This window comes from Vanessa cardui, chromosome Z (assembly GCF_905220365.1).
Source record: "Vanessa cardui chromosome Z, ilVanCard2.1, whole genome shotgun sequence".
NCBI classification, from domain to species: Eukaryota; Metazoa; Arthropoda; class Insecta; order Lepidoptera; family Nymphalidae; genus Vanessa; species Vanessa cardui.
This window is the reverse complement of record NC_061154.1, coordinates 3,386,530-3,403,481: the sequence shown is the minus strand read 5'-3', so window position 1 is coordinate 3,403,481 and position 16,952 is coordinate 3,386,530. Positions and strand designations below refer to the sequence as shown.

General features: G+C 31.4%; 1 protein-coding gene across 2 annotated transcripts in view; it reads right to left on the bottom strand.

The window, feature by feature from the left end:
• Window positions 1-14,102, bottom strand: part of LOC124543101 (dystrophin-like protein 1) — a 229,487-nt gene extending 215,385 nt beyond the window's left edge. For both annotated transcript variants that reach the window (XM_047121147.1, XM_047121146.1), the window contains exon 1: window positions 13,823-14,102. The gene's annotated coding sequence lies outside the window, so the exon portion shown is untranslated. The remainder of the gene's footprint in view (window positions 1-13,822) is intronic.
• Window positions 14,103-16,952: the final 2,850 nt, after the last annotated feature.

Genomic DNA, 16,952 nt, shown 5'->3' with positions numbered 1-16,952 from the left:
AATGCGAGTGTTGCAAGATAAGAGGGTGGAGATGGGGCGGACATTGGAACAGCTGTTTGGAGCGGAGGGTGGCCACCCGTCCTCCCCTCGAGAGCTTGAAACACGCGCCGCTAGATGCCACTATCCTCCTTTAAATCGCGCTAACGTTTGCGTTCGCTGAATACTATGTAGGACCTGAAAAATTTTGTCTCTTCACATACAGCTGACGGTCCATCTTAGTTAGATACTTGAAATTTCAATGTCAATTTTTGGTACGTTGTATAGACAAACGTCTAAATCAACGTCAATAAATACTGTTGAGCAGTCCAGGCTATATGAGCACGTGCTTGATATATGCCTATAACACAGCTTGCTGTTATAGGTAATTTATCAAGACTCATACAATAAGTGTTGAGTTTAAGAAATAGTACAAATAATATTCCTTTACAAAAATATCTTTGCTCGTTCTCAATTTTTGTAGAATTATTTTCCAAAGTGATGACTGGATGATCTAGGATGAATTTATTAAAGTCCTCAGTCACCAACATTTTAGGAATTCTGTAATTATTTGTTTTAAAAATTAAATATAAAGGTCGTTCGGCAATTTTTTAATCAGAGTTTTTGTGCTGTAAATACATATGAGCATATTTTAATCATCATCCAACAGCGATAATTGTTTAGCCTATAAATGTTGTTGTTGTTAATAAAATACGAAAACTAATATCTAGAGTTCCTGCTAGTCCCCATGCCATGTCTAACAAAATAACAAATTCTGACGGACTGATTCATCATCGCCGAGCGTAAACTATTGAAGTTAGGGACTTGATATTTGGTAAGTAGGATCAATTTATTGAGTAGACACACACTAAGAAAGGAATTTTGGAAATTCTACCCCTTAGGGGGTGAAATATGGGTTAAATTTTTGTATGAAAGTCCGTCATTTTAAAAGTTAGAAACATGAGGCAATATATCTGGCATTAACATGGAGCTTGCTACTATAACGTAATCTGCCGGTATGGCTCTTGGACTATAACAGAATATACTTTTTTCTTCATAGTTAATTCATCAATCATTATATCTAATTATTAATTGTAACTGCACACTTTTATTGGTTAATATTAAAACAACGCCATCTAGGGCTTTATTGCGGTACACAAAAGTGTATGTAAACGTTTAATTATTTATTTTCTTAATAAACTTATCTTAACGATATTATATAGATTAGTATTTAGATATATTTTGATATACTCAATTTATTAACGGTTCGTCTCCGGTAGAGTTCCATTTTATAGAATCAGACGAAGGTTTTTTCTTATTTAAAAAAATAAATGGAATGCTTCTATATTAAATAATAAACAATTTGAAAATCTCTAATAAGATAAGCTGAAATTTCTGCCATTCACCGATTCGACTTGCGAACCTTCAATAAACCTTCATCCTCTTCAATAATCCAGCATCGAATTATTTGAAATTTAAAAGTACTTACTACAAAAGTGAAAGAAAATACTTAGTCATATTTTTTATTTGCTTCCCATAATGAAGTTTTTCATATAGCAAACGGTATATAGCCAATGCACCTTCAATCATGGCATGCATTATGTATTTCATATCTTTGAAAGCAATAGCCCAATCATCCTTCACGCCACACCGACACAGCATAATACAAATTATAGTACTTAGTAACTGAATTTAGATCGAGTACTTGATTAAAACTATTATTTTACTAGGCTGAATATTATTTAGAATTAACAATAATTTAGTTTTTTTAATGCATGTTTCTTTTTTCAACAAATATACTATAATTTAATTTAAACTGCCGAGGTCAATATTTATAAAACATTTACCAAAATATTCCGCGCAATTCCATACAAGATTTTAATGTACAATATTATTATACATGTATGTGGATGCACTTAGCAGTTTTACTTGCTTTAATTTTGAGCTATCGACATGATAAACGTGAATTTAATATTCTTGTTATAAAATATCGCGATGGAAAAATTACAAACGTTTCAAAACGTTCTGAAATAGTTACGAGAGAAAAAATCAAATGAGATAATTCGTCATTGATAGAACCAATTTAAGCTGAATCAAAAGCGTTTGGCTCATTTGTATCGAATTCTCAGGTACATCTTACTTCATTATTAACATCATTATAATCTCCAATAAACTTAATTATAATTTCCTCGATCCTGATCAGCCGATTATCACGGCTATGAATAATGAAGGGGCGCATATAATAATAGAAATTCTAATTATAGATGTGAAGAGTTTCAATGAACGAAGGAGAATGCTAAAAATATATTATGTAGTAAATAAACATATAGAGTCAGTTATATAACTAGGAACATAATACAAAAAGACTGAATCGACTCGAAATAGTATCGTTCATTGGCAATATCATATTTAAAAGTAATTGAAATGTATTTGAATTCCAGTTTTTCTAAATCTCGAGCTATTCCTTTTCATAAACCCATTCGCTGATCAAAGCGTTCAGAAATAGGTTTAGAAATTTCCACCTCTCTAATATGCAACCTTCGATGAAGATAATCTTTAACACATTTATCTGAAAACACTTTCATTTAATCTTTGATCGTGAGTAGGATTTTTAATACCGTCGATGTTATTTCGTTTATTTTTTAAGCATAATATTGAGACTTTAGAAATGTCTAGAATCAAATAACATCGAGTCTTTATTATTTCGGAACTGATAAAGCCCCGAAAGTAAGTCTATTGGATTTTAACATTTATTTTTAGTAAGTATTTTTGAACATTACTCGATCTAAAATCATAATATATTGGTTTAAGATACAAATTATTCTGCTTTGAAAATTAACCCCAATGTGATTTTTTAACAAGTATGGTCTAATTGGTATGATGTCCAATCAAGCTGTGGCATATTTCTGCGTAAAAAACACGATTGTAGGCTAAGTTTCAATGATTCACCTTTACATTTGAATCCTGTAATAGCTCTTGTTTCCAATCTAATCGTTGTTCTGATCACGCTGATTGATTTTAGGAAAAATTGCTCATAGCTATCAGAAATAGTTCTTTCAAGTTAACTATTAAAATGTCACCTGCAAAAACATTTACAGATACATTTTTCTTCACCCTAATGTCATTGCAAAGCATAGACGGTTACTAAGATACAAACGTATGCATGAATGCACAACGAAAGTTCATGTTCGAAAACGGGAAATGGATTTAAAATATAATGGAAGTTGGCACCTGGCGAAACGAATAGCAGGTGGCTAACATCCTGACCAAATGGCTGAGCCGTGGACGTTGAAACCCTGATTGGTCGTAATGGGTTGACAACATCACCAAACTCGATGGTGCCACTTGGGCCAATGGTGTTAAAATTGCGTAAAACAAAGGCAAGCTTATACCCAACATTTGGTACGTTGGCTGTTGAAGGAAGATAATTATATACAAAATTACATATATTATTTTGGTCGAATAAAATATTATAATTATGTATTTTTAATTTAAGTAATAAAACCAAGTTTTGTTAAATAAATTGTATGGAAAAATATTTCAATGCATCTCAATTCATTAGAATGAAAGATTATGCATCATTAGAGGTTTCGTTGGTGTTCTGCAAACATCGTTAAAGTGAATGGCATACTAAGGTTACGTTTACACTGTAAGCTGATCGTGATAACAACATCTAATACCAACTCAGGATTAGATACTTAGGTTTTAAAATCACTACATATTATAACGCCTCAACCGGTTTGTTTTAATATCTGTCTGTCTAATTAAAGAAATTAAGCAGTGAACTACTTCTTTTCACAATTACAGAAACATTAAGATATGAAAACACCATGGCCCAACAACCCACAGCAGTGTGTTGGAGCAGCGTGGTGGAATAAGCTCCAAACCTTTTCCTCAAACGGAGAGAAAGCAGGAAGAAACCCAGTAGTGGGAATTTTACAGGCTGTTACTGTACTATACCACAGTGTATCTTACAAGATAAGAAGATATAAATAAATACATCATATCCAAGTTATAATGTGAAAATATATAAAAAAAAGTAGCTCTAGTAAAGACCCGAATTTAATGAAACTTGATATGAAGCAATCTTGAATCCCAAGAAAAAAGTAGACTGAAGTAATAATTACTCTAACGTACGACTACAATCCCTTATGAAGATCCCGTGAAGATGGACGCCAATACTAGTCTATGATATCTCAGCTATATAAAGATGTCTTAGTATGAGAATTTTCGTAACTTGCACTTACTAATAATTAACTCAATCATATTTGCGGAAAGCAGACACCTTTTACCGTTATTGCGAGAAAAAAGGATAAAAATAGATAAAGAAGATAATGTATCGCCGACAATGGGGGAATTGGGGAACATAAAGATCCACTTCTTTGAAGAAGGGTGACAGATATACTTTAATTTCTATGCGGTGATTTCCAAGTCAATGAAGGTCACCCTTCATGAGCCCCATTACATACATAAAAAAGATAAACGCTCCAGATATTTTTACGCTTGTAATAGGATTTGTCTGTCCTATATAATATTTCTCTTTTAGAACACGTATGTATAAAACCCGGCATAATAAGATGTTTTTATTATATTCGAAATTAAAAATTTATATTTTTCAATAAACTACAAAAATTTTAAATATGAGGGATTTAAACGGTAAACATATCAATTGAAGATACCACCTCGAACAGATAAATAATTAGGAGTCACAAAGGGATTAAAAAAAAAACAAATGCAACTAAATTTCCTGTAAACCTTCTTTTCACGAAGTCAGTTTATACAGATTATATTATAATCAAATCAAGTAGATTCACCCTTATTGAAATATAAGGTAATATTTTTTTCAAACTCAAATATAACAATCAAAGAAAACTAACAAATAAAAAAAAGAAGAATATTATTGAAATCTTGTTTTTCTTTTAATAATAATAAGTAAAGCTAACATAAATGATAAAATGTTATTATGTAACACTATGACGTACAAATCATTTTAAGTAAGCGTTCCTTTGAATGTGATGACTTATGGGGCTTTCGTAGACCGTTAACTTAATAATGACGAACATCCTTAGTCTCGACGTCCATAGGAAGCGTTGCGCTAGTATAGAATTTATTACTATATATTGTACTACCTGTGACCACAACTTCGTTGGCATTTGAATTAAAAAAAAAGTTATTGTTGTAACCTTAGTTACTTCGTATTACATCTTATCTGTGGAAATCCTGTCAAAATCGGTGTTCAAGAGACTAGCCAGAACAAATAGACAGACAGATAGACAGACAAATTGTAAAACAAATGACAAATGGCAATTAATTTGACATTGAATTGACGATACCACTGGTTAGCAAAACTGCTATCGAAGCATTAGAAGTAAAAGTGAATATAAGTAGTTAAATGGAATAGTGTGTTATTATAAAAAAAGATATATACTTATTAATCAACAACTATTAGTTGCACATAATATAGCTAAGCTGTTAGAAAATTAGCTATTTTATCAAACAAATAAATCTAAGTCTTTTTATCTTTGATAGATTTGATCACTATAGAATATTTATGTAAATATTTGTTTTGTTAACTGTACCCCTCTTGCCTTTCGAGGCTTTCATATAGATATACTCAGTGTGAACTCAGCCTTATAGCCTTACTTCAACAGCGATATATTCCAATTTGTCTTACCTATGCATTCCCTTTACATGAAAGAAACTTCAGGCTTCCTATATGACGCGCACTAAGCCTGAAAAGACTACCCGACTACAAAGCCGGATGGTTATGACCTTAATAACGTCATATGTATCTGTAATTGAGAGTCGAATGAAGTCGTATAAGATTACTAATAATATATGTTTCTAAGTCAGCATTAAAAAGAATAACAACAACAGTGCGAAACTGAATATATAGTCATATATAGTGTGAATATTTTACGATACGTATGTAATATGACTTCATCAAAAATTTAATATCGTGGATGACGCCCGTCATATTGCAAAACCTATTCAAGCTTGAACATAGATATAACCTATATGCACTCCCTCGTATACCATAACGCATATTAGTAGTTATAACACCGAGCTTAATGTAGTACGTATTTTAAATGAAGCAAAATTATCTTAACTTTATAGCAAGTTAGTTAGCGTTAGTTGTTAGTAGTAGCATTTATATCAGGGATGAACAAACATCGTGAAGGTCTATACTACTAGTAGCTGCCTATAAATTTCCCACTGCTGGGCTTCGAGGGTTAGGGAATACGCATTTGAATTATCACTGAACTTAGATATATGAAGGTATCCTTCGCCGCCAAACACGAGATGAATACCAAACTCAGTGCTGCTTGCCAGGATTTGAACCGACAATTATCAGTTGGTAAGTAAGTTATATATAAACTCGTAAACAAGATGAATAAACAGTTACCTAAATTATATTACGAATTAATCATGCCAATTCACACACGACAAAATTGTTCAGTTTTACTAAAGTATGACAAATAAATATACAGCGATCATTTATTTTTTACCAATTTTACAAAAGAAATGTCATAGAGTCTTATACATAAAAAATAAAGAAGTATACCTAGGAACGAGTATCTATAACAATTAATGTTCGGTACTCTATGGTTATTATTAATAAAATTATACCTACTGATCTATTCTACCATTATAAATACGAAAGTTCATCTGTATATCAGAATCCCTGTGTCCTTATGTATGCTTAGATCTTTAAAATTACACAACGGATTTTGATACAGTTTTTTTTTCAATAGATCGATTCAAGTGGAAAGTTTATATGTATATAAAACAAGCATGTAGTAAATAAACAAATTCTGATTATATATCAACATATATAACAGTTCGCCAGTCCTTTTAAACTACGAAGTACGATTTCACATGTTGTTAGCTCCGATGATGATGTATGACCTGTCTGTACAATCGGGATTGGCGAAGTAACTGATCCACAACTACTGGCCGTTATACAGTAAGTAAGTAAAGTAAAGTAACAGCCTGTAAATGCTCACTGCTCTGATAAGGCCCTCTCTTCCATTAAGGAGAGGGCTTGGAACATATTCCACCACGCTGTTCCAATGCGGGTTTGAACCCACAATCATCGGTTAAGATGCACGTGTTCTAACCACTGGGCCATATCAGCTCACAGCATTGTACAGAAACAGCCAAGAAATTTTGTAAAATTTTAACTCTTTTTTACTAAATTATTTATCCTTTCTAAGATTAAAGTAATTCCCTCGCAATACTTATTGTTATGTTGAATGTGAACTAGTGTTATTGCAGACACCAATTACCTCGTAGGAAGGTAAAACCCGATCCCGGTTTCCATCTGGGTCAGACCAATAAACAGTGCAAGTTGACGCAGATTCTATAATTTATCCTGTTCCAGCTACTGTTCCTCGTGAATTTTCATTGACAAAATCGAAGAAGATCATAATTACAATTTCATAGTATATAAAATTTCATACTTAACTATATTTATATTATACTAGCGACCCGCCCCGGCTACGCACGGGTGCAATGCTGATACTTAATATACTTCAGAATTTGTTTATTTACGGCATCGCATTATAAACGTCTAAAATTATCAATATTTTAAAATAGAATAACCTTCCTCTCGAATTACTCTATCTATTAAAAAATCGCATCAAAATCAGTTCTGTGCTTCTATAAAGATCTAAGCATACATACATAGGGACAGACAGCGGCAAGCGACTTTGTTATATATTATGTAATGATGATGATGATTGAGCGCGGATAAAGCCACAGGTTCAGCCAGTAAATGAAAAATTTAAACGAGTTATTCATCGGACGAGAGCTAAATTTCATTATCCAAGAATAATAATACAAAAATTCTCAACTGTTTATCAATATTTTTTTGTATTGAAGCAATTTTGTCAGTGTTATTATAAGATTCGATATTCTTGATTATGATAGTGTATTCAGTAACAAATTCTGTATTGATTACAGAAAACACAATTATAACGGTGTAAAATATAATGTGAATACATTTTTTTTTCAGCTGGATCTCGATTATAATTATTTAGTATTACATAAGCTCGTACTTTATGTGTAATACTAGATGAAACTGCGGCTTTTAAAACACAAATTTCGAAACCCTGTTTTACTCCCTTAGGGATGTAGTTTTGTAAATCTACACCCTATAAGGAGCTGCCCAATTTCTAATTTGTACGTATACCTACTAGCTTTTGAGATTTCATAATTAATCATAAATAAAAATATTTCATAAATAAAAAGAACATATATTTTATTGAATTTTCCTCGTCTCATTTATCGAGGAACGTTCAACATGTTTCAGGGAGACTACGGTAAGGCGAATAATACTTTTACGTTTATGAAAACAATGGGCAAGCCAATTAAGAAAACTGACGTGCATTTATAAAATTTGATTGAATGTGTAATACAATTATGAGATTGATAGAAAGGCACGATTGGAGAGGCTGCTTTTATTAATATTGTGTGTAATGATTTATTATCTTTGTGCGTCAGTTGATAACTACTAAACGTATCGGTATGAGACTATGACCAATCAACACGGAATGGTCAGTTGGTGAATCAATTTTTAAATTGCGTTGGTCCTTACCTCTTTTGTCAGCTACGCTTCGCTACACTTTAAATAAACCTGAGCTGACCTTATGAAGCAAAAAAAAAGTTTTAACTTTATTCATTTGATCCGTGTCACATTAAATATTATTTCAAACGCTTTTATTACGTCATTGGTTTTGTATTTGCGGATCAAAGCTTGTTACTGAACTATGAATCGATTTTGATAAATTTATGAATCCTCAAAACATTACAATTTCATAAAACACATATATATTTAAATACTCGCATAATCGTAAATTGTATACACATTTTTAAAACTTTTGTATGTGTGTATGTCTAGAAAAAGCTCGTCTCCTTGTGAGTACAACAACTACAACTTATCATGATAACCATTCACAGCTACATAAGCTTAGTAGTGTTTGTCAGGTTTTGAACCCGCAATCTTCGGTTAAAACAGACGTACTGCTGGAAAAATGACTTGATTTTAGTACTTAGTTTACTTAACTTTTTCTAACACTAGTTGATTGCATCTTTATAAATTAACTAAAAGAACAATTATGGATTTTGTCAAATATACCTTATTTAATGATTTTAAATTTGGAATTCGTAATTTAAAAAAATATATATAAAAACTATTTTTTTTTCAAACTTTTTCTCTAAATACTTCTTTACATTTATTGTATTGGTATATATAAATAATAACCTAACGACTCGATTTACAATTATTAGTAACATAAACTTAAAATTATATTTATCTCCTAAAGAACTTTAAATCGGATAACGTAGGATAGAATACTAAATAAATTAACACTGTATCTTTTACCTAATCAGACCTTTGCCTTTTAGATCTTCGGATTGCAAAATGCTAATTAAAAAAAGTAGATATTTACGGTGGTATATCTAGTTTTACAATGTTATAAAAAATATCACACTGATTTTAAATAATCTATAAAACTTATACATAACAAAATAATAATTAAATATTATACGTTAAAAATTTAATACATTCATAATAATGAATAATTATTAATTATAATAACAACTGGTACAAGTATCCGAATTTTGTATTAAAATCATACAAAAGGTTTGAAGTCACCACTTGGTAAATTTTATTTGAATAATACAGTTTCTTTTTTTATAAGCATCGAGCACAAGATTGTAAACACAAATTAACCAATTAAAAGTCAATAGTGTTTGCCAGTACGATACTATGTAATGTCAGAACAATACTCCCGTTTTCTCCATTAAGTTAGCTTAGGCAAGGCAATAATGTTTCAAAGAGCTATTCAAAATACGTACATGTACATTTTCAAGGTCCACGTAAACCAACACACATATTATCGTGGTAATAATTTATTCCGCTTTTATAGACTAAGCTCGAAACCGCCTTTCGATATTATCATTCTTAATTCATGACTTGAATTTGAATTTGTGTTGATGGGCGATTCGTTTCCGTATCGCATATACATTGTGTATCTGTATTTTTATTTAAATAAATAAAGCTTCCATATGTTAATGTTGCCATTTTTTTAAATATAGACATATTGGTATGATAAGTATGTACTCATACGTAGTGTAATATAACGCATTTAAACAAAAATCTAAACTAAAAATCTATACATTTTGTAAAAAGTTTAAGAATGCATATTATACTAAGTATGTGTTTTTTTAAAGTTATGTTACCACAGACAAATAAAAACTGAGAGTAAACTTTACTAACCCAAATGTTGAACAATTTTTTTCATCGCAAAAAAGTTACGTGTATGAAGAGCTTTATAGTTTGTTTCTATCTATTCTATTGTTTATATGAAGTATGTATTAGATGCATCGATTGTTTTTATAATTAAATATATTAAATATTTTATATATATTATACGTACATTCTTAATGATAATAATTATTATTTTATATATGCCCACGCCGCTTAATCATTAGCTTGAAATCATTTCTTAATCAAATCAAACCAAAATATACTTTATTCGAGTAGGCTTTTGCAAGCACTTTTGAATCGTCATTTAACAACTATTTTAAGTGATGCTACCACCGGTTCGGAAAGTAGATTCTACTGAGAAGAATCGGCAAGAAAGTCAGTAGTTACTCTTTATCAACATTTAAAAATACAGTCATGTTAGTTATATATGTATGTAATATATCCTCCCTGGAAATAAACAAGTAAACCCTTTTTATTTAGTACATGAATCAAATTAAAAAAACCACATTGTTTTACAAATAGATATTATTAATCTGCATAAAATTAATTTATGTGCTTTATAATTGTATATAAAATAACTCGGAATATATCTTTTAATTGATTATATTTAATTCATTATTTGATATGCATGATTTAATTGCGTTTTCGATTATGTATTACGAACATAATTTGCGATAAACATTCATGAAAAAATGTTTGCAATCACGTTTAATTATATTATTTATATTAAACCTTTACTGATTTTATTTGTAAATAAATCAAAGTCGAGCCGTTTGCAATAAATAATGACCTCCTGATAGATTGTTACGGTGTCCAATCTCGGTACGGCATCTCCATATTTCAGTGATTTTGTAGTTCGACTGCTACTTTGGCGTAATGGCTAGTTTATATGACTAGAACTTGGGATCCCGAACTCAACAACAGAAAGACAACAAAAAGTTATTTGATTTTCTGATGAGAAATCTTCAGCTGTCCTGAGTTTGGATGTCAATGTTTACACTCCTTGAAAGCTCGTAAAGCCTTACTTTTATTTACAGTTCCATATTGTAAGAATGGCGAAATAAACAATAAATTACCTATACAATCGACAGACAGTTCAAATATAGTGTACAAATACACTCAGATACTAGCATAATCACAGGTACGCTTTCCAATAGCTCACTTTCATAGTCCAATGGGACGGACCTCCGGTGCCCGTGCACTACCCATGTTTTTCATAGGCAGTGTAGTGTAGTGTACCCTAACGCCATCTAATAATAATACTGACAATTTGTTCACTTGAAAAACCGAATAGCTGCAATTAATTTTACAAATAACGTTTTAAACTTAACCGATGATTGCGGGTTCAAACCCAAGATAGCTGGATATTCATGTGCTTAATTTGTATTTGTAATTCATCTCGTGCTCAGCGGTTAAGGAAAACATCGTGAGGAAACCTACACGTGTCTAATTTCATAGAAATTCTGCCACAACTGTATTCCACCAACTCGCATTGGAACAGCTTTGAGGAACATGTTCTCCTTCTCCTCAAAGGGAGAGGAGGCCTTAGCCCATCAGTGGGAAATTTATAGGCTGTTGTTATATGTTGTTATAATCAAGAATGCTTACAATTATTAATGGTTAGTTTTTAATCCTTCAAGCGAAGCATCTCCAAGCGGAATCAGTGTTTTATTAAATTGTATGTCGAGAAAGCTAGAATCTTACGTAATAGGCTTCAGACGTTCACCCAATTCCTTTACATCATTAACTTCTCCCAATCAATTTGTCTCCGCAAACATAAATATGGTCTTTGGAAGTTTATTGAATCAACTTCCCGAATATCAAACACTGCGGCTTATGTTTCGTTTTCGAATAAATTTTCATCATAAAAATTGAACGCTCATTGGTTTGTGAACTTAGTAGGTACTGTTTGGGACATCGGGAACGGTATATTCGAAGATTTAATTTTCTTTCCGTCTCCTTATGCAATACTGAAGTAATTAGGGTCAATGCAAGACGGCTGCACATTTTATTTTTCGTTTATTTTTTTTATTCTTTATATATACTATCGATTTGAATACATTTATGTAGGTTGGTACCTTTTATCACTTTCATATTTAATTGTATTTTGTTTAGAATTTATTATGAAAAAAATATGATGGATTTAAATCATGTACATATTGTATGTGCGTTGTTATATGTATGTGCGTTGAATTCCTATTTACATATTTAAATAACATTGACATACTATTTTTTTTTTAAATTGTATTAATTTTCCTATGGATATTACAAAATTATAAATGTCAGGAGAATTATTTAAAAGCGTTCGTATTTCTAACTTTTGGCGTTATTATACAAAGTACAATTAAAAATATAATTATAATATAGAATAAGGAAAGCATTTAAAAGTAAAATGTCATATTTTAAATATGATTTCTCGGAAACTAAAATACATTATTAATTCATTTCTCAGTAATTAAATCATTACGATTGGATTGACAACCTTTTCGTTGAAGGGTTGAGTTTGAAATGATTTAAAAAAAAATCAGTACATTCTTTAAATCCCTATTGGAATATGGAACTAATGTACAAAATTTAAGTGACATAGGAATATTTATTAGAACAGAAGTTATTTTTTTTTTAATTTGCATGTTCTATAGCTCATCTAGCGGGGCGAATGCTTAGCAAGGTAATTCCAGACCGGATTTAAACAATTCCCCGTTTACCCCTAATTAATTTCAAAGTCTGTTCTTTATTACTGCCCTACAACAGATAAATGTTTACGATTTTTCTTATTTACTTTCTCCAAAATAAAAGTAGGCCCGAAATAATTCCGATTTTTTATAAGCTTAAAAATTAAAAAACTGTTTTCATTGAAATTACATCGCAAAAACAATATTAAAAATCACTTTTGTAGTGTCGACAGACGATTAATAAAAGAATAAAGAAAACTATACAAAATAAAACTTTTTTTTTAGTTGCCTAAATACTATGCATATTTTGTATATATATGTTGGAAAACTTTTTATACGAGCTCAAACTTTTACGAAACTTTGATTGTCGTTTAGGTATAAATAAATCATTGCTTAATCAGACAGTCATGTGGCTATTAATAATACAATTATTAACACATCGACAATTTATACCCAAGAACATTAGTTAAGTCATTGGTTAGTCATTCCTTATTCACCAGATTTCAAAGAAACTGAAGCCTCCTTTGTTTAAAAATTTACCAAACTTCATGATTGTAGATTAAAAAGATTATTATTATCTAATAATAATCGTTTCACTTTCACTGATTTAAATTTAAAAATAGAACTCATCTTTTTTCTACTAAGAATTACTCGAAACGCGAGCCACCCAGACGACAACAGACAATAAGGTGTTATGACACATTGGGCCGGTTCCTTGAAATTAAACATTAACAAACAGCCTGCCTCGATTGGCTAATCGGGCTTTGTCGGAGCCGACAGGAATGTAAGACAAACGCAAGCAATCGCACAATAAAAGTAACCTATCAAAACTTATTATATCTCGCCAACGGCTAACGCACGCATTCAAACATTGTTATCCAGTAATGTCCGTTTCACTTACCGGTTTATTGAGAACTTCGTTCAACCATGACCGGAGCTTACACACGTCAAAAAACTTTTTAAAGTTTCTGTCGAGTTTTCACGGTCAAGTTCGTAGGCACGATAGAACGATTATCTTATAGGGAGGCTAGAAGTGAATCTTGTATCGTATTGGATGACTTTTTTCGTTCGCGGGAACAGGTTTGTAACAAACTATAAACTGAGTTTGAACAAGTTTGGCGCGACGCGAGCGTTCGGTACGCGGGTATCGGTCGAAGGTAGCACGCGGTGTGTGTCGACTCGCCGACTGTCGAGCCGAGTCGAGCCGCAGGCTGAAGGCGGAGGAGCGGCAACGTCGCCCGCTACCCCGCGAGGCTTGCCTGCCTGACGGCCTAGCGTTGTGCCTCCACGGGCCACCTACAAAGACGCCATCATTGTTTCATCATTTGTTATCTCGACGGCTCCCGCGGGAAGAAAATTTTTTGGTAGTCCGCGAGCGACGTTTTGTTTGGTCCGGCGGTTAATGGAAAAAGTTGATGTTGAGTTTGATTGTATGTATGTTTTGATTAGTTGTTAAGCAATACTTTTGGTGATGAAGTTTGACATCAAGTTTTTCTTTTCGTAATTTATTCTTTCATCAAATTACATTGAATATAATTGTAAAGTGAAATCTTCCTTAACTTTTATAAAAGTTATACGAAAGATATGAATTAATATTAATCATAAAACAAAACAAATCTAATATTATTATTTTTTTCTTAAAATAGAATAAAGTCAAAGTTATTATTACTTTGTTATCAACATCTCGTACGGATTTTCATGTTTATTACTAAAACAAAAAAGCTCTCGTCCCTATTATTTTCTCTTACTACAAAGCCATGTCAATTATACATATAATATATTCACTAGAAATATACAATTACATTGCCTTTGCTCGTCTTCTATGCTTTTACGATGTGAATTTTTCATAACAGTGCGATTATTATTTCAAGTAAATTATAAAAAAAAAACAAGGTTACATTGTTTATACAGCTTATACTATATTATATAAATAAACTTTCGTAATGAACATTATCATGTATGGAAAAAAAATTTCGAACGTAATCCACGACGCTACTCCAGGGCAGCGTGATGAATTATAACTACATGATATAATCGTTAATCGTCTTTTAGGTAGTCTAATATTTTTCATTTCATTTAACTTAGGAAGACTCTAATAAATATGTTAAATACGCAATTATTTTTATTACTTTTTCATGCATATTCATTTGTTTTAAAATAGTGTTTTGTTTGAAGTCGGTTTTTCTTTTTGTTAAAATTTTTATTTATTATTACCACTGACAGACTGAATTATAAACACAAATTACCCACAAAGCTTCCCCCCCACTTTGATATCAGGTAAATTCTATAAATAAGTTCAATTAGATTTATAAATTTTAAAACAGTATTCTATTTTCAATTTTTTAATTAATAAAATTACACAAATAATACAATTCCATTTAAAATTGGAAAATAAAACGGAAAATGTAACGTTTATAGGTAAGTTGATTTAACTCTGCACTTAAAATACAGTTAAATATAATAAATAACATTAACTATCCTATCTTTGGTACGGAAACCATAAAACCTACTAACTAAAATGACATAAATCATTATATATAATAAAATTGTAAACGCCCTATACAACTTTATGTAAAGTATACTAGCTGTGTCCAAGATTTCGTGCGTGTTTGAATTTAACAAAGAAAGTTCTTACTGAAGCCTAAGTTACTCCTTATTAAATCAGCTATCTGCCAGTGAAAGTCCCATCAAAATTCCAATCGTTCCAGATTTTTTACGAAACTATCAGACAGGCAGAGCAATTAAAATCATAATAATTATAAAAAAAATATTTTGGTTTATGCTTACTATTAATATTACGAACAGACAACCTGATTTTATTGTATGTATATATTAGAAATATCATAACATATGGTAATGGTAACACGAGCTTAAACTGCGATCGTTTTTTTTATTATTTTGCGAGACGTTTTTTCGAAAACTGCATCTGCTGTCATCATGAGTTGACTACCAAGTCAATTATACTCGTCATAAAACTTAAAATATATAAAAAATAATGATTTATAAGGTGCAGTTCTCTTATCAGGGCGTCACGATAGCATGCGAATGCGTGGCTAGCTCTGGAGTTTTAGTGGATAAGTACTAGGGCGCACAAGGCGTCCTCGGCAAAAGCCAGTTACACATATTGGTAGTAACGCGTAATGCGTTGTTAGAGATTTAAAAAGCATTATAAGATACTCTTCCCTCATTTATTTTGTTTCGAGGTTTTAAGTAAACACGCACCGCGAGGATCGACGTATGACAGATGACAACATTTCTTGAATACGATACGAATTATATTCATCAGTCCATCACAAAGTACATTGCATGCTTACAGACTTAATCTTGTCCGACCTTACATTTAATTTCATTTAAAGGACTTCAATGTACTGTAAACGTGAATTATAAATAATTTATGACATTATGTGTAACGCAGTGTTCATCATTTTATGGTACACACGCCTCTACACTGTAGCATTAAAATTTTATGTTTTACGTTAAAAGGTCAATGACTTGATAGTGTCCCATTTCTATGTAAATGTTACAAACGTTGAGAAACTAAACTGAACAAAAAGCCAATCAAAATCTTCGCCTGGGGATCGATACAATTTTCTAATTAACATCTTCAAATTAACATTATCGAAAATTGGAACACTTATTAAGTAAGTACGAAGTTTCCTTAGACCCTTAAGATTTTTCAGCCAGTTGTATTTCTAGATAAAAAAGTACAACTATATATGTATAATATTAATTGTACTTTATTATAAGATTTTATAATTGAAAATGTCTAAGGTAGTTTCTTGCCGGTTCTTCTCGGTAGAATCTCATATTACTTGGAACTTTTGGAACTGGTGGTAGCTTCACATTTAATTCCACTCCGTAACACGACCATTCAAAGGTGTTTATGAGCTCACTTGAATAAAGAAATTTTTTTTATTGTATAGGTTGGCGGACGAGCATATGGGCCACCTGATGGTAAGTGGTCACCATCGCCCATAGACAATGACGCTGTAAGAAACATTAACTATTCCTTACATCGTTAATGTGCCACC